The following is an 18787-nucleotide window of genomic DNA, read 5'->3' as shown; positions in this document are numbered from 1 at the left end:
AAAAAAAAAAAAAAAAAAAAAAAAAAAAAAAAAGTAAGAGAAAGATTTAAAAATCCCACAGGAAAAAGAGTAGCATATGTGAAAGAATGATTAACAAAAAATATATAAAAAGAAAAATATATTAAAAGATACTCAACCTCATTGACAAACACACACAAAAGAAATGAAATATTTTCAACTCTCAAATGGCAAGGATTAAAACCATGACAAGAAGATTAGAAATGGTATTTTCTTTCATTATTAGTGGAGGGTGTCAACTTATACTAACGTTTCAAAAGGCAATTTGGCGATGTCTATGAAAGTTCAAAACGTGCCCACCTTTTGAACCAGATATTCTGGAAATGTTCACCACTGTGTACAAAGAGAGATGACAAGATAAAAAATAACAGATGCTGCTGAGGTTGTAGAGAAAAGGGAATGCTTATACATTGTTGGTGGGAATGTAAATTAATTCAACCATTGTGAAAAGCAGTGTGGCGATTCCTCAAAGAGCTGAAAAGAGAATTATCATTCAACCCAGCAATCCCATTACTGGGTATATACCCAAAGGAATATACATTGTTCTACCATAAAGACTCATGCATGCATATGTTCATTGCAGCACTATTCAGAATAGCAAAGACATGGAATCAGCCTAAATGCCCATCGATGATAGACTGGATAAAGGAAATGTGGCACATATACACCATGGGATACTATGCAGCCATCAAAAAGAGCAAGATCAGGCCAGATGCGGTGGCTCACACCTGCAATCCAAGCACTTTGAGAGGCCGAGGTGGGAGGACCATGTAAACCCCGGAGTTCAAGACCAGCCTGGACAACATAGCAAGACCGCTTCTCTACAAAAAATAGTAACAATTTTAAAAAGAACAAGATCATGTCCTATGCAGCAACATGGATACAGCTGGAGGCCATTGTCCTTAACAAACTAACACAGCCCAAACCAAATACAGCATGTTTTCACTTATAAGTGGGAGCTAAATGATGAGAGCTCATGGACACAAAGAGGGGAACAACAGACACTGGGGCCTACTCGAGGGTGGAGGGTGGGAAGAGGGAGAGGATCAGAAAAAAATAACTATTGGGTATTAGGTTTAGTACCTTGGTAACGAAATAATCTGTACAACAAACCCTCGTGACATGAGTTTACCTACATAACAAAACTGCACATGTAACCCTGAAGCTAAAATAAAAGCTGAAGAAAAAGATAGATGACAAGGGAGATCACTGCCACACTGTAGCAGAAATTACACAAAAGTCCTTCAATATGGGGCGATTAATAAATCATGGTACATGAATACAAGAAAAAAATGCATCTCTTAAAAATATCTCTATGTCCTGAGACTGAAATACCTTCCAACAACAAATGTTCATTGAGTAGGGGCTATCCCAGCTATGCCAGTGAGCAGCTGTGCAAGCCCATGTCATTTGCTTATCCACTCTGGTACTCAGCTTCCTTATCTGTAAGAAGTAGATAAAAATGGTACCTACTTCCCAAGGTTATTGTGAGAATTAAAAGTGATCATGCATATATAATGTTTAGTACGGTGTCAGGCCCAGTGTGAGCTCACTATGTGTCGGCTTCTGTTGTGTCACTTTTATTATCATTATCTTCATTTATATTATCATTATCATTACTACTATGACCATTATTGATATTATTCTGGAAAGGGAAAAAGGAATTGCAAACCAGTTTTACATAATGAGCAGATTTTAGCAAAAGGAAGACATTTGCATACACATATATGTGTATGTAAATATAAAGAGAAAGAACAAGGGGGAGAGATAGGTATATAGGTGGAAATTAACCAAATTTATCAGAAATTGGTTATCTGGAATGAGTGGTGATATGAGACTATGAGTTGATTTTCCCTTTTAGATTGTATATTCCTCAAGAGTTTGGATTTTTGGTGTGCCACTTCTCTTCTGTAGGAAGAGAAAAAATGACAAAATAATATAGACTTTCTTAAAAAGGGCAGAAGGGAAAGTACTGAAAATGCTAAGGGACATCATGAATTCTGAGTTTAGAAAGGAAAAGAGCAGACCTTTGGGTTGCTCAGTCTGTACTGAAACCCCAGATGAGAAAAAACTACATATAGATCAGAAAAGAATTTGAAGGACATGGGGTTTACTGATTCTTCCTGATGATCAAGGTTTTATCCATATATTGAGCCAGAATATAAGAGTTATTTGTGCAGACATGGCTTTGATTTCCTGAAGAGTCACGTCTTTTTAGTTCTGTTTAAGCAGGACACCTTTGGTTGACATGAAGACATATTTTAAGTCACAGCAGAGCAATCCTATCCCTGTATTTATCACAAAATTTCTGATGAGGACTTGGCTGACGCATCAGAGAACTATCTTACTAAGCAAATATTTTCTTCTGAGGAAGTGACTTACCTTCTCTGTATGGGTGAGATAAATAAAGCAAATGAGTTTCTTTCCCTCTATGTTGTGGCTTCTAGGAAGTTCAGAACAATAACTGCAGCTCAACATAATTATGCAGAATCCTACGATCCACATCTAGACAGTTCAGTCTGGCCCTGGTTTTGCTCTACTTCCCTATTCCTTTTTATCAGTTTATACGTATCCATTTTATGGTATTAATAATAGTATAATAATATTATTAAATTCATATATAAGACTTACGTATGTGCTAAGCATTGTTGTAAACACTTATATTGACTCAATTGATCTACACAACAACCATACAAGGTAGGTATTATTATTATCATTATCATTAACATCACCATGCCCATTTTACAGTTAGGGAAACTAAGGTACAAAGAGGTTAAATAACTACTCTGCCCGCAGACCACCAGCCTTCTCACTTCTGTTCTATGTGAACTCTGCCCCTCCTCACACCCGGCTCTGATGTTAAGATCCGAATTCTTATTCGGGCAAGGTCCCCATGTGTTTCCAAAATCAGTCACAACTTCCTCCGACAGCTACCTGTTTCCGACCTTTACCCTGCGTTAGGTACTGCAGGTCGCTATACTTACTCATGCGCAGTAGCGGTTCCTAAAATCGTCAACGCTAGCAGCCAAAGTTGTTTTGTGGTTTTCTTTAATTTAATGATTTTAAAAAAATTTAATTGTACACATTTGTGGGGTGCAGAGTGATATTTCAATACATACATACAATGTGTAATGATCAAATCAGGGTAATTAGCATGTGCGTCACCTCAAATATTTATCATTTCTTTGTGTTGGGAATATTCAAAATCCTCTCTCCTAGGTATTTGAAAATGTACAACAAATTATTGCTAACTATAGACATCGAACAGTGCTATAGAATACCAGAAGTTTTTTGTTCCTTTGCTCCAATGATTGTACGTCTTTGGCTGGCAAGAAAAATGGCCGTGCCAGTAAACCAGCTGGTCAAGGGAGCGGGGCACCTTTACAGCCCTTACCATTCCGTACAGGAGAGTAATATGCCTCTTAAAGTTTGGAAAAGATAGAGCTCCAAGAGGACTTTGAAAACTTGGCTATAAAACTGGGGCCCTTTGTGCAAAGCTAGTGACTGGCAAATCATGCCCGTGTTTGGGGAGTTTCAAGAGAACGGGTATGCAAAAATGCGGAGTTCAATACTTACCTGGCAGGGGAGATACCATGATCACAAAATGCGGAGTTCAGGACCACAGACCACCCCCCCCGCCGGGAGATACCATTGCGGAGATGGGGGAGGCCTGAAATGGTACGGACCTCCCTGTTACCAGGAGAAGGGATGCAGAGTTGGTAATAATACATTCCTCTACCGGTCAGTATCACTAGGGAGAAGGGGAGAACGTGTGAAGCTGGTAGTCCTCTCAAGAAAATAACAGTAGGGAGATAGATACTATTAAGCTAGTTGTGGCGAAGGCTCAGGTTGGTACAGTCCGCCTTGGGAGATACCACTGGTGCAAATAGGGAGGTGTGGTACAATCTGTCCTTGGAGAAAGAAACCAAGAAAGTGACATTGGTAAACATAGGCGCAGGGAGACTTGGAGACAGAAGCCCAGGGATAAAGGGGCCCGGGTGAGGTGGAATCTTAGTCGGAGACTAGGTAAGAAGCCAGGCAAATCTGGTGGTGACCCCGCCAGGCCTACATTCCATCGACCTCCTGGGAACCTGTTGCAGAGAGATTTGAGAGGGCAGAGATTCCAGGGTCCCAGTGCTATGGGCCCCCCCGAGGCCTAGGGGAATAAACAGGAGACAGACGGTGACCAGGTTGCGGACCTCGACCACTCTGCCCTGTTAATTACATTCTACCAATTGATCACCTGAAAGAAAATGCACAGGTGAGCCCTTTCAGGCTATTGAAATAGGGAAAACTTTCATTAATGAGGAACATCCCAAAGGAAGGAGACCTCAGGTTGTATAGAGGCAGGTAAGCAAAAGAGTCATCCTTGAGTCATCAGGACAGATAGAGATAGGTCTTATCTCAGAATATGCAAATACATTAGGGACTACTATGGACTGAATTGCACCCCATCCCCCCGCAAAATTCATAAGTTGAAACCCAAACTCTCAATGTGATGGTATTTGAGGATGGACCCTTTGAGAGGTAATGAAGGCTATATGAGGTCATGCGATGGGGCTTTGGTCTAATGGGATTAGTGCCCTTATATAAACAGACGTCTGTTTATATAAACAGTGAGAGCTTGCTCACTCCATTTTGCTGTCTCCATTTCCACAAAAAACAGGTGATATGAGAACACAGTAAGAAGCCAGTTGTCTGCAAGCCTTATGGCTTTTTTTATAGAGAGCCCTCACCAGGAACCAAATCAGCTGTCCCCTTCATCTTGGACTTCTTCCAGCTTCCAGAACTATGCCAAATAAACTTCTGGTTTAACCCATCCAGCCTGTGGCATTTTGTTATGGCAGCCCAAGCAAGTAATCCAGGGACTTTTGCAGTTAGCCCTTTGCTGGAACACCCAAGGGAGGCAAGGGTGGTGAGAATTTCATAACCATGACCGCTTTCCAGGAGCACAGGACCCACTCAGACATAAAGTAACACCATCACCCCCCTTCCAGCTCACTCTGCCCCTCATGACTCCCATTCCTTTGCACTCTACCAATCATTCACATCTATTCTCTCCCACGGTGCCCCCAATTTCCCCCCATTCAATCACACTGCTATTTGCTTTCATTCATTCTGCCTCATGGCCACCATTCACGCATCTTGTACCCCATATAAACACCTGTTTTTATTGTGGTAAAATATATATAACATGAAACTATTTTAACTATTTTACAGTGTACAATTCAGTGTCATTTCGGACATTCACAGTGTTGTGCAACCATTACCACTATCTAATTCCAGACCATCTTCACCACCCCAAAAGGAAACTCCATCCCCATTAAGCAATCATTTCCTAGCCCCTTTCACCCCAGCGCCTGGCTACCACTTAATCTGCTTTCTGGTGCTATACATTTGCCTATTATGGATATTTCGTATAAGTAGAATCATACACTATGTGGTCTTTTCTGTCTGGCTTCTTTCACAGAGCATAATGTCTTCAAGGTTCATCCATGCAGTAGCATATAACAGTGCTTCATTCTTTTCTGTGGCTGAATAATATTCCATTGTATGGATATACTATACCATATTTGCTTCATCCACTCATCAATTGTAAGATATTTGAGTTGTTTCTACCTTTTGGCTATTGTGAATAGTGCTGCTATGAACATTCATATATAAGTTTTTGTTTGAATAACTACCTGTTTCCAATTATATTAGGTATATAACTAGGAGTGGAATTGTTGGATCATATGGTATTTCTATGTTTAATTTTTTGAGGAACCACCAAACTGTTTCCTACAGTGGCTGCACCATTTTTCTTTCCAACCAGCAGTGTATTAGGCTTCCAATTTCTCCACATCCTCTCCAACACTTGTTGCTGTGTTGGTTTTCATTGTAGCCATCCTAGCAGATGTAAAGTGGTATCTAATTGTGGTTTTGATTTGAATTTCCCTGATGACTAATGACAAATCTTTTCATGAGCTTATTGGTCATGTGTATATCATGTATATCTTCTTTTGAAAAATAATCTATTCAAGTCTTTTGCCCAGTGTTAACTGGGGATTTTTTGGTTGTTAGACTGTAAGAATTCTTTATATATTCTTGATACTAAACTCTTATCAGATGATAATTTTCCCATTCTCTAGGTTGTCTTTTCATTCTCCTGAAAATGTCATTTGATGCACAAAAGTTTTCATTTTTATTAAGTCCAATTATTCATTTTTTCTTTTGTTCCTTATGCTTTTGGTATCATATCTAAGAAACAATTGCCAAGTCCAAAGTCATGAAGATGGATTCCTTCATTTTCTTCTAGTTATTTTATAGTTTTAGTTCTTATACTTAGGTCTTTGAACCATTTTGAGTCAATTTTTATATATTGTATGGGGTCATGGTACAACTTCATTCTTTTACATGTGTATATCTATTTTTTCCAGGGCCATCTATTGAAGGGACTATCCTTTCCCCCATTAAATGATCTTGGCACCGTAATCAAAAATCATTTGAGCTGCATGGGTTTTTTTCTGGACTTTCAATTCTATTCCATTGATCTGTATGTTTATCCTGGTGCCAGCACCACACTGTTTGGATTACTGTACCTTTGCAGTAAGTTTTGAAATAGGGAAGTGTCAATCTTCCAACTTTGTTCTTTTTCAAGATTGCTTTTCCTTCATCAGCACCCTAAATAGCTCAAACTCCCTGTAAGTGACAAGGAGGAAAAGGGAAGGATTTCTGGTAATCATGAAATAGATAGGGGCCAGTAGGACAATTAACTGGTAACACATTCCTGGATGGTCTCGAGCGGTGGAACTCAAAACTTGGAATCCCATTGCATCAGTTTGGCATGGGATTGCTCTGTGCTGTGTCACACACACTACATTTGTGGGTTTTCTCTGTGCTTCACTAGCCTGGCCAAGCAGTAACACCAGTATTTGAATGAATCCACTTCATTAGAACTGACTTTTGGGATCAGGTGCGGAACTGCCTGAGGAAGAAGGTTACCCTGCCCGCCTGGGGCCCCACTAGGCAGGGAACTGCTGGGGCACCCACAGGACACTATAAGGCCTATGGACCTGAACACAAAAGGTGGGGGGAGTACACATCTCTGGACTGAGGATGGGCTACCCTGACCCCATGACTGGCTAGAGTGGGAGGAGCCCTGTGAGTTGGCCCTGTGATTTAGGGTACTCTGAGACGCATATGACACGTGAACAAGGCTATAAAGCAACGATGTCGGGCTGATGTCGATCCCCTAAGCACAGCTGGGGAGACTCTTTTGTAAATAGCTAGCATGCCTCTCTTCTTGTCGCATTTGTATTTGCTATTACAGATGACATCATTTCTGTTCCTTTCCGGAGCAGTATCAAGACCCCAGATTTATTGAGGTGGGGCAAAACTGTTACTTCATGTGAATAAAGATGAGATGTTTATATTGCTGTCCCAACCAGGACTCAAAAGGAGGCGGCTGTCCTCTTGAATCCAAACCAGGGGACTCGTGCTGGGCTTGCTCACCGCTGCTTCTCGCCAGAACGCGGCCAAGAGGGTAAGTCTCTCATTCATGTTAGCCACATCAAGCCTGGCTGTCTATGAGCCACGTGAGCAAATAACCCTTATTGTGCTACGCCACCTTGTGGTCATATAGACTTCTTTCATCAGAGGAGATCAAAAGGCGGAGAGGACCCCGAAGAGGACTGGCGCCCTCTAGAGGATGAGGAAGCTCAATACCACCATGAGAGAGAGGAAATTGACCCTGTCCTTTGCCCGAAAAAATGAGAAAGACACAACAGGAGAGGGTCAAGAAGGTGAGGCCATGTCCTTCCTATCTGGAGGAGGAGACAGCCTCTGTATCACCCAGAGGCCCTGCCTCTCCTTAAGAACCTAGCCCAGGAACCAAATGAAAAAGCAGCTGCCTGGCTGCAGAAAACGTATCCAACAGAGCATAGCAAGCTCCACCTGACAGGGGCTGAAATGAATCACTTGGCTGCCCCAGGACGGGATGGAAAAGTGGATTCTGCACAATTAGTGCAGAAGCTGGGAGTGGCCCGCAGGAGGCTTCGCACCGCAGTCCATGTGCACCTGGTCGGAGTGGATTTTGCATTTTTATGAATTGTGGTGGCTTGGAGAGCTGCCAACCCTACGCGAGGCCTCATAACCCCCTGGGCAGAACGGCGATGGAAAACGCTAGCTGAGGCCGAAGATGTCCTCCGTCAGCTCGGCACATTCCAGCGGGATTATCTGGTGGCAGATGGCGCGGCGTGAGGACTCAACTCCGCGGAGGCTGAATGGAGTGCTTAGTCCACACGGTAGCTTCTCAGGGAGCGCCTGACAAGCACAAGTCCTGCTTCCTGTCAGTGACAGCTAAGGCTAAACAACCCGCCAGCCCGTGGCTGCCCTGGATGGAATAGAAACCCATGGAGGACAAACTCACAGCCCAGTGTTGCCTGCAATTGTGAAAACAATGCCCCACCTGGCCCAAATCACAAGGAGCATCACCAGTGAGGCCGCCCCCTCCTAATCCAAATGAACCACCAGCAGCCAGGCCCCGGGTTGAGCGGGAACCCTGAGATGAACAGAAGAGGTCATCTGTTAGTCAGGGTTCTGCAGAGCAACAGAACCAATAGGAGGTGACGCGTCTACATCTATGTGGAGATATACAGGATGTATTATAAGGAATTGGCCCACACCGATCCAGAGGCCCACAAGTCCCAAGACCTGTAGTTGGCGAGCTGGGGACCCAGGAGAGCCGGTGGCCCGGGTCCAGTGTGACAACCAGCAGGCCTGAGGCCGAGGAAGAGCTGACACTTTAGTTCATGCTCCAAGGAGGGAATAAATGGCGTCTCAGCCCCTGCACTCAGGCAGGAGGAGGGGCTGACTCTGACTCACGGAGGGTCAGCTGTCTTGTTCTACTCAGGCCTTCAACTGACTGGGCAGGGGCCCCCCACATCCGGGAGGGAGGTCAGCTTCACTCAGTCTTCCAGAGAAAGGTTAATCTCACCCAGAAACACCCTCACAGCCACACCCAGAACAGTTTGGCCCAATGTCTGGGCACCCTTGTGGCCCAGGCAAGTTGACACATAAAATTCACCATCATGGGTCGTATGGAGTCCTAAGGGACAAGAGGATCCCAAATCCGATGTGCTCTGATAAATCGGTGGAACAACACAGCACGAGCCGGAGTGGGGGGAACAGCGTGGCAGGCCTCTGCCTCAGAGGCAGCCTCACCTTCACCACCTGCCTTGATCTCTGCCAGTGACAGGGGCCCGCCCCACGCAGATCCCGTGGTTTTGGAAGCAGGCCCCTCTGGCAGATGATCACCCTTTACCACATTAACTGACGTTTGCTCTCAGGCAAATGAATGCCCTGGGCGGGCTCTCAACAATGAGGGTGCTGGAATCTCCCTCATTCCAGGCAGCATTCAAGTTTAAAGGGCCCTCCCCAGGAGGCGGCCCACTGGGGAGGAGAAGCCAGGAAAGCATCATCACCCACTTCCCATTCCAGTTGGCCCAGGGTTGCTAAAAGACATTTCTGTCCTGGTCGTTGTCCCCAATCCGCCCCGTGTCCCATCGCTGGAATGGGCCCTCTCAGTCAGCGGGTGACTTCAAGGAACAGCCTAAGGCTCCTGAGTGCCGCTGCCGGGTGGGAGCAGGTTAACCAAGCCCCTTCCCCTGCGGGTGTCGGGGTCCACATGCTCCACAGCAGCGGAGGCAAGGCCTGCTGTGCTGACTTGGTTAGGGAAGGGGAAGGAACTCCTACCATCTCGCCTTCCAGCTCCCTGGTATGAGCTGTGCTGAAAGCCACTACTAAAGGGTGAGGCGAACTCCAGACTACGGAGCCTTATACAAGGCTGTCCCCTGGCTTGGAGCGCTTCTACCAGACATGGTCGTCTTAAGCCGACATTCAAAACAACCTGGCTAAATAGTTTGGAGCTAAAGACTGCTGACAGGTTCTGTTCCATGAAAATGGTGAGTCCCAGGACACTCACTACAATCACCTTCCCCTTTCAGGGCCAACAGGACACCTTGTACTGGTTGACCCTGGGGTCGTTCAGTCCCCCCTGCCCTGCCCCGATTGCACACGGGCTTTGCACACAAGACCTGAGTGCTGCCCACACGCCCAGCACAGTTCGGCTTTGTCATCGTATCCGCAACATCCTCCTCACTGAACTGACCAAGATGTTGTCCCACAGCGATCGCAGTCCTGAATAAGCACCTCACTGAGAGCCAATGGGCGGCTGCCCCTCCATAAGGTCCAAGGCTCCTCCTGGTCTGTTGAATTCGGGGGCTATGTGTGGAACTCAGAAGGGTAAACTGTCCTTTATCCTGTAAAAGACAAGCTCAGGCTGGGTGCGGTGGCTCATGCCTGTAATCCCAGCGCTTTGGGAGGCCGAGGCAGGAGGATCACAAGGTCATGAGTCCGAGACCAGCCTGGCCAACATGGTGAAACCCCGTCTCTACTAAAAATACAAAAAATTAGCCGGGTGGGGTGGCAGGCACCTGTAATCCCAGCTACTTGGGAGGCTGAGGCAGGAGAATCACTTGAACCCGGGAGGTGGAGGTTTCAGTGAGCCGAGATCACACCACTGCACTCCAGCCTGGGCGACAGAGACTCCATCTTACAAAAATAAAAAATAAAATAAAATTAAAAAGACAAGCTCCCAGAGGTACAGCCTCCCACACTGGCAAGGAAGCCCAACTGTGGCAGGCAGGTTTGGATTCCGGTGCCACCATATTCCCCACTTCCAATATTTGCTGGGTGCTATCTGTAGAGTCTCCCTTACCTATTCCACTCTCCAGCCGGGACCTGAGCAACAGAGGCCACATAAACACATGGAGGCTGTTACGTCATCTTCCCCACCTGCCCCAACGGTAGGACTCACAGTGAGAAGATCCAGCCGCGTCCAAATTTGCTTCCCGGAGCGTCTGCCCCAAATGCACAGGCGAGCACCTACCCATGGGCTTCTGTAGGTGGCTGCCAGCCTCAGCCCAAAGGTATTCGCCGTGAGAGAGGCACCACCTGGCAGCGCCCTGGGCACTTTGGGAAACCGAGGCCCTTCCTGAGACACAGCCCATCTCTCTGTACACTGAGATTCCTAGTCTGGCCGGCGCAATGGGAGAAGCTCCCCCTAAAACCGAATCCGCAAAAGAAGCCCCTGATCAAAATAGAAATGAGCTCCACAGGCTCCAGCTGAACTCTGCCCTCCTGGAGTGCCACCAGCCCATGAGCAAGTTGCCACGTGACCTGCTGGGGAGGCAAACTTGCCAAACCCTAGAAATGCCTCCACCCCCAGGCAGCAAACCACCTTGCCATGAATGTACCTATGCAACAATCTTGCATGATCTGCACATGTACCCCAGAATCTAAAGTACAATAAAAAAGAAAAGAAAAAGAAATGCCTCCACCCGTTGCTCGAGGAGACCAGAAGGAGGAAGACCACAGCACTCTCAAAACAAGAAAAGCAACGCCCTTTCTTTACAGATGGAGGCACATGGGGAATACGGGAGCCAGGCCATGACACCCGCAGCCCAGAACCTCAGTCAACCAGTCCAGTTTCCATGCGGGCTGAGCTGCGTGCACTGCTCCTAGCAACAGACCATGCTCTTGGCAAATATTTCCCCAAGGTATTTCACTGACTCCAGGTCAGAGGCTAATGGGTTGACTACATAGTTTGGGTGTTGGCAAAATCAAGGCTGAAAATACAAGACCCAGACATTTGGGATAAAGAGATGGGGGGGCTGTAAATTGCCAAATTCACCCTGCCCTGCCTATGGTTGTGCACGGTACCTTCGCTAACATTAAGCAAGACGCGGAGGAGGCGCAATATCATGTCAAGGACAAGCTAACGAAACCAGCGAAGCAGGCAGGGCTGCGAAGGAGGGCGAGTCCTCAGTCCCTGGGGACAAGCCACCAGACCCCTTCTACCAATGGGCACATGAGGTCAAGGCACTGGGGCACCATGAGGTTGTGAAAATGGGTTGTGAAGAGAGGAGTTGACCCAGCCGAGGGACATTTAAACAAAGTCACTAGGGACCTTACCAGCGCCAGCAATCCAGACATTGGGGCCACCACATAGGAGGAAAAATTTAGAGAGGAGAAGGGCTACATCAAACCTGGCAAACTGACTCCTTGGGCATCTCCCTGCAGCAGCTGGAACCGTTAAGTACACCTGAACAGTGGTGGATACCTACAAGGGCATCTATCGGCTTACCCATGCAAGGCAGCCACCTCTATTCATGTTATTGCGAGAGAATCTGTAGGAAAATGGCGTCCCCAAGTGGTAAAAAGAAAGTACTGCCCATAGGCCTGATCATTATGCCACATGCCTATGCCGTGACTACACCATATTGAAATTCACAATAAGAGACCACCAACAGGACACTGCCACCCCTGCTGGTGTACACGCCCACACTAGAGACAGTGACTGGCTTTCACAAGACATGGGAGCCCAGCGTTGTTACCACAGCAAAGGAACTTCCAGCTGGTACTTTCATCTTTACCTTCTTCCTCCTGGAGAGTGCAGGGCCGAGCCGCTTCCCTTCCATCCCGATGAGGATCTCACGAGGACCATCCACTAGGACCATCCTCAGCCTGTGTCTCCTCACCCTGTGCAGCAGGCATCTGCAGAGAAAGATGCCCTCATCCTGCCACCCACGTCCTCCACTGAAGGTACCATAGGACACAGCTGGACCTGTTCCCCACACCCAAATGGTTTATCCCTCCAAACCACTAATGCCACTTGAGTGATACCCAAGGGACAATCCAATCCCTACTCCTGGCCACAGATGACCTCTGACTTTAACCCCTATTGTGTTGCTGTGCCCTTTTCTTATCTGAGAAGCTGGTACCTTTGCCAGTGTCAAGTACACATCCACTGATGGATCACCCTACCCTGGTCATCTGTATGCTACTGCTGACCAAGGTATGTCTGGAAATACTATTTCACATGCACCCCACGGGGTAGCATGTGACACGGGGCATCTGAGGATGATGGGAACCACACTGTTGACTCTTTGAGCTGGTCATTCCTACTAACACAACAGAAATCAACCCTGAGGCTAGCATGCCTCCCCCTCTCTCTGCTACCGCAACCAGCACCCATTCCAACTAAGCCAGACTCAGACACCACTTGTGAATCTTGGGTGCCTGGTAAGTCCTATAGTGCAACTTTTGCTTCACATCCAATAAAACCATTATTAACAACTGCCATCAAACAGAGCAATGGTCCACACCTATGGAGTCTCATTGAAGGCATGCCCAGAGATACTATGCACCTGGCACTGCAACCAGGTGCTCCTGACTGGTGCAATCAAAGGAAAAATGCTGAATCCAGCCAATACCAGCAAACCCTAAGGATTACAGAGATCAAATTCTGGCTCTTACAAATCCCTGGGGTGATGATAAGTGTAAACCCTGCCTCCAGTGTACACCCTGACAACTCCTGGCCTCTTTTTCTACTTCTCATAGTGATCTCTGTCCCCCTCCAGTACCAGCCCTACTTGCCGAGAAAGAAATTGCACTAACAAGTGGCCAAGGGCATCTTTCCGTGAAGCCTCTCCCCGGCGTCTTCAATATATACAAACAAAGCTATGCATGTTACACCAAGTTATCTGCACCAAGGCATGTCTACAATATCAGGGATTACAACCAGTTTAGGAATTCTTTCCTAACTTAACCTCACAATACCAACAGCCAGTTTTGCATCTCACTCAATGGAAATGGGTACTATGCTCTGCAACAGTTGCAACACTGGCTGCCCACAGTGAGCCATCAAAGTTCTGGGGGTCACGCAAAGACAGTTCTTACCAAAACCCATATTTGGGCTGGGCGAGGTGGCACACACCGGTAATCCCAGCACTGTGAGAGGCCAGGCTGAGGATCACTTGAGCCCAGAAGTTCGAGACCAGCCTGGGCAACAAAGCGAGACTCCCATCTCTACAATTTTTTTTTTTTTTTTTAGACGGAGTCTCGCTCTGTCGCCCAGGCTGGAGTGCAGTGGTGGAATCTTGGTTCACTGCAACCTCTACCTCCTGGGTTCAAGTGATTCCCCTGCCTCAGCCTCCCAAGTAGCTGAGACTACAGGGGCACACCACCACACTCGGCTAATTTTTTGTATTTTAGTAGAGATGGGGTTTCACCATGTTGGCCAGAATGGTCTCGATCTCCTGACCTCATGATCCGCCCTCTTCCGCCTCCCAAAGTGCTGGGATTATAGGCGTGAGGCACCGCACCCGGCCACAGATTTTTTTTTTTTTAATTAGCGGGGTGTGGTGACACCGCCTATCCCTAGTTAGGAGCCTGACACAGGAGGATTGCTTGAGCTCAGGAGTTTGAGGCTGCAATGAGCTATAACCACATCACTGTACTTCAGCCTGGGCAACAGAGTGGGATCCTGTCTCTAAAAAAAAAAAAAAAAAAAAAAAAAAGCCACATTTGATCCCCTGGAGAAATCTAACCACTCTCTACATGGGACTTTCTCCACTCAAATTGGCAACTAAATGTTTACACCACTTGCTCCCAATGGGTCACCCCAGAGGCTATTAAAGCTATACAAATGGCAGGGTGCAGTGGCTCATGCCTGTATTCCCAGCACTTTGGGAGGCTGAGGCAGGCAGATCACTTGAGGTCAGGAGTTGGAGACCTGGCCAACATGGGGAAACTCCATCTCTACTAGAGATACAAAAATTAGCTGGGTGTGGTGGTGGGTGCCTGTAATCCCAGCTACTTGGCAGGTTGAGGCAGGAGAATCACTTGAACCCAGGAGGCAGAGGTTACAGTGAGCTGAGATGGTGCCACTGTACTCCAGCCTAGGCAACAGAGAGATTCCATCTAAAAAAAAAAAAAAAAAAAGTTGTACAAATGGCTGCTCTAGAACAGTTTTCCCAAGGATGAAAGAGATGGAACAATTGACCCCCACAATTGGGAATTCCCAGTCTCTTAAACACAGGACAAATATGGCTCAAACATAGAATACAATTAATGTCTATGTTTGAAATAACTTGGATGCCCCTGTGAAGATACCATATGTGAGTACCCCATAGTACAGATTCTACTTTGGTATGGGGCTAAATTAACAACTTTTTTAAAACTGCTCAGAACACTTGCAAAGTTTATCCCATACCCATGGAAGAACAAACATGCTATTTAATATTGCCAAGTGGCAAGAAACTCGGATACCAATGCACACCAATGAGAACAAAGAGGAAAATAATAATTGCCCACCAAACCAAGCATGCACAGATATAGCCTTAGCCACAGCCATCCACAAATGGCAAATTTAACGGCATGCTTGCTTCTGCCAACCTGATTTTAATCCACATGGTGTAATTCCTCTCTTCCAGCCAAGCTCCCCAACAAACATCACTTATCAAGATGAGCCTAATCCCCTGGCTAGACATCCAACAGCAATGTCCAGAGGTAAATCTCATGCAAATATGTGGACAGTGGTGGGCTGAGCCCATAACCAACTGAGCTGACCCAGGTGCTGAATATGAGGTGGGTAACATGCACGTTTGCTTTCCTATAACATTATAAGCTCCTATTAACACCACCTGGATTTGCCCTAAGCCACACAAACTTCCCTTCATAGGAACAGGGAATACAGGCAGCAGAGGGACCCTGGTGAACCTGTAAGGGAATCAAAGGGCTTATCACAAGCTTCCCCTTATCTGACACCGTTATACTTAATAGTAATAACTCATAAAACATAGCTTTTTTTATTAAAACAATAATATTAAGCTAATCTTGTTTGCCAAAGATTTACCTAAATTATGCAACTTGAATTTTTAAAACATTTATGTTAGGTTTTAGGGAATACTTTTTCCCCCACACTGGAAGTATTAGAAGTTCAGAATGTTTTTCCTGAGAGTTTTGGGGTTTTTAAGGAATTTTATAAATTAATTTGATAATATCATCCAGAGGTAGAAAAATATCACATATGCATCAAATAAATACATAAACATGTATTTATTTGATGCATATGTGCAAATAAAGGTGCAAATAAAGATCTTACAGCTTTCATTCTAAAGTTTTAACCACGATCAGAGCAACAGAGTTGGCTCTTGTCTTTACCCCTACTTCGTATTTTTGTCAGAATTATGTTTCTGGCAGATGGGACAAGTTGAGGTTTACCTATTCAATATGAGGGCTAAAGCTTCCCCTCAATATCTGTGGAGGAGACTTTTAAGATTTTCTTTGCCCTGATGTGTAATCTGATGGATGTTGTGGACCGAATGTTTGGTGACAGACCAAACAGACACCCAGCAGCCATCTGGGTATCTCCAAAGAGGATCTGAGTAGATAAAATATCCAGTCTGTTTCCAGTTAGGTTTTTCAGCCTCTGGTTCTTGCTTTTGGGGTCCCTGAGCCCCTCAAGAGTCCCCCAGTGGTGGCAGAGGGACTAAGGCGCTAACGACTATAGGGAGTTGAGGTACTGGTTTCAGAAGGGAAAGGTCTGGCAGGGGGAGACAGGTGGAGGAGGTAGATGTATGAATGGGGACACATCAAAGGATCCAAGGAAACTGAAAGGAAGATCAAAGGTGGCAAGAGAAGGAAGGAGGAGGGGAGCCCAGGAGAAGGGAAAAGACTTAGATGAGCTAATTTTTGGAGGTCTCAAGTTCCCTAAAGCCGCTACTGAAGTTCCAAATTGTCTCTGGTAATTCTTTGGCCATTCATGAAAATATTAGACTGAACCAGTGTGTAGTAAACAGGAAAGAAGAGGAGGGAAGGCATCTAAGAGAATGAGTTCCCCATGGGATTAACAGATAATAAGCCAAGATTGAATCGCCAAGGGAACACTTCATGTAATCTCCATGGCAGAAAGCCCAGAGAACTCCCACACACGATTTCTGGGATGGAGTCAAGTGAACCCCCCACCCCATGCAATCGCCAGGGATTGAGGAGCTGAGGAAATTCCCACATACAATCCCCATGTTTGAGATGCCAAGAAAATTATTATGCATAATCCCCCAGTTTAGGGAGCCAAGAAAAAAACAGAAAAGGCCTCACAGAAAGGGATAAAGAAGTCTTTTTGCCAGAAAGAATAAACGTAACTCCTAACTACCACATTACAACAGATAAACCTTCAAAGCACTGGATTAGATTAGGAAGTATGACTCGCCACCATGGATTCCTACTTTTCCAGGCAAAAAAAGACACAAAAATACTGTGTCAAAGGGTCCAGGAAGCCAGCAGGGATACCTGGGTGAAGACACAGGGTCAGAGGGAACAGCCAGCACTACATCTGAGTCATGCCAGCATTAGTATTCAAAGAAACACAAATCAGGATTTAGTAAGAAGAGACTTTTATTTAAAAGGATTATTACAAGGGAAGGAAAAGCACTATTGCAGTAGGGAGAGGAGGGTGATTACGATAGGAAGAATGCTGTGACTACAAGGTCTGCAATACTCTCAAAGCCAAACAGAAAAAGGCTTTTCTTTTATAGAGGAAGAAGGAGGAAAGCAGAGATAAGCAATCTGTGGAAAGGAGGCTGGACAAGCAAGGGGCATGCCCCAGTTCTTTGCGTTCAGGTTTAAGGACAAGCAGAGGGTAAGCAATGGGCAACTGTGAACCTTTGGTCAGGGTAGATGACACTTTCCAAGGCTTACAGCCAGCCAGGTACACCAAAGAGACAAACAAATCAAAGTCTTCTCCCTTTCTGATCTTTTCTCCTGGCTTTCCCCAACTAAATGGGCAGACTGGGAGCAAATAGGCTATGAAATCCTAGTTTATGGCTTATAAGACCAAGAATCTTATACAATTCTTATAGGTTGCTTTATCACTGGCACCAAAATCAGTTATTATGAAATAACATACAACTAAGATTATAGGCCCGGCGCAGTGGCTCACGCCTATAATCCCAGCACTTTGGGAGGCCAAGGCAGGCAGATCACAAGGTTAGGAGTTCGAGACCAGCCTGACCAACATGGTGAAACCCCATCTCTACTAAAAATACAAAAGTTAGCTGGGTGTGGTGGTGCATGCCTGTAATCCCAGCTACTCAGGAGGCTGAGGCAGGAGAATCGCTTGAACCTGGGAGGTGGAGGTTGCAGTGAGCCAAGATTGTGCCACTGCACTCTAGCCTGGGTGACAGAGTGAGACTCAGTCTCAAAAAAAAAAAAAAAAAAATTATAAAGCCACCTGGGCCCAGGGTATGGATTTTTATTTTTATGAATTTAGCTACTTAGTTATTTGTTGAGACCCCCAGGCTGGAATGCAGTTGCACAATTATAGCTCACTGCACCAGTGTCACCCGAGCTGGTCTCAAATTCCTGGCCTCAAGCAATCTTCTCAAAGTGCTGGGATTACAGGTATGAGCCACTGCGCCAGGCCCAGAATGCTTTCATATATATGTGTGTATAGATAGATAGATAGATAGATAGAGATACAGATAGATATATATAGATATAGATATATGAGCCAAACATGGCCTCTATGTATTAACCCCCAGGTTATTTCTTCCCTGAAGGTTGAGATCCATTCATTCAAAGGCCCACCAGTGCCAAACTTAAATATTTGCACATCCAATTATTTGTTAAACTAGACCAAAGAGGAAGATTTTTTTTTAGCAATTTACAGCCTGCCTGTTTTGCGTGCTGTGCTTCACAAAATTTCACCCCACATCTGTTAACAATAGATAAGCCCTGGGCCATAATGACCCCAAGCCTCTATTGCCCTTATGAGCTGTCTGACCCAATAACTCCATGCTGCTGGCTAAGCAACATCACCTAGACACATAAGTCTCCTCTCTGACCCTCATCTCCCCTAAGAATTCCTTGACTTCCTTCCCTTCTG

General features: G+C 45.7%; 1 long non-coding RNA gene across 1 annotated transcript; it reads left to right on the top strand.

The window, feature by feature from the left end:
- The first annotated feature begins 3935 nt into the window (after window positions 1-3935).
- LOC108298455 lies at window positions 3936-7947 on the top strand. Its single transcript, XR_005198746.1, has 3 exons — window positions 3936-4279; window positions 7449-7543; window positions 7657-7947. It is a non-coding gene; the product is annotated as an uncharacterized LOC108298455 (long non-coding RNA).
- Window positions 7948-18787: the final 10840 nt, after the last annotated feature.

The sequence above is a fragment of the Cebus imitator genome, unplaced genomic scaffold (assembly GCF_001604975.1).
Source record: "Cebus imitator isolate Cc_AM_T3 unplaced genomic scaffold, Cebus_imitator-1.0 Scaffold964, whole genome shotgun sequence".
Classification (NCBI taxonomy): domain Eukaryota; kingdom Metazoa; phylum Chordata; class Mammalia; order Primates; family Cebidae; genus Cebus; species Cebus imitator.
Note: the sequence above shows the minus strand (reverse complement) of the source record. Positions and strands in the feature narration are given on the sequence as shown.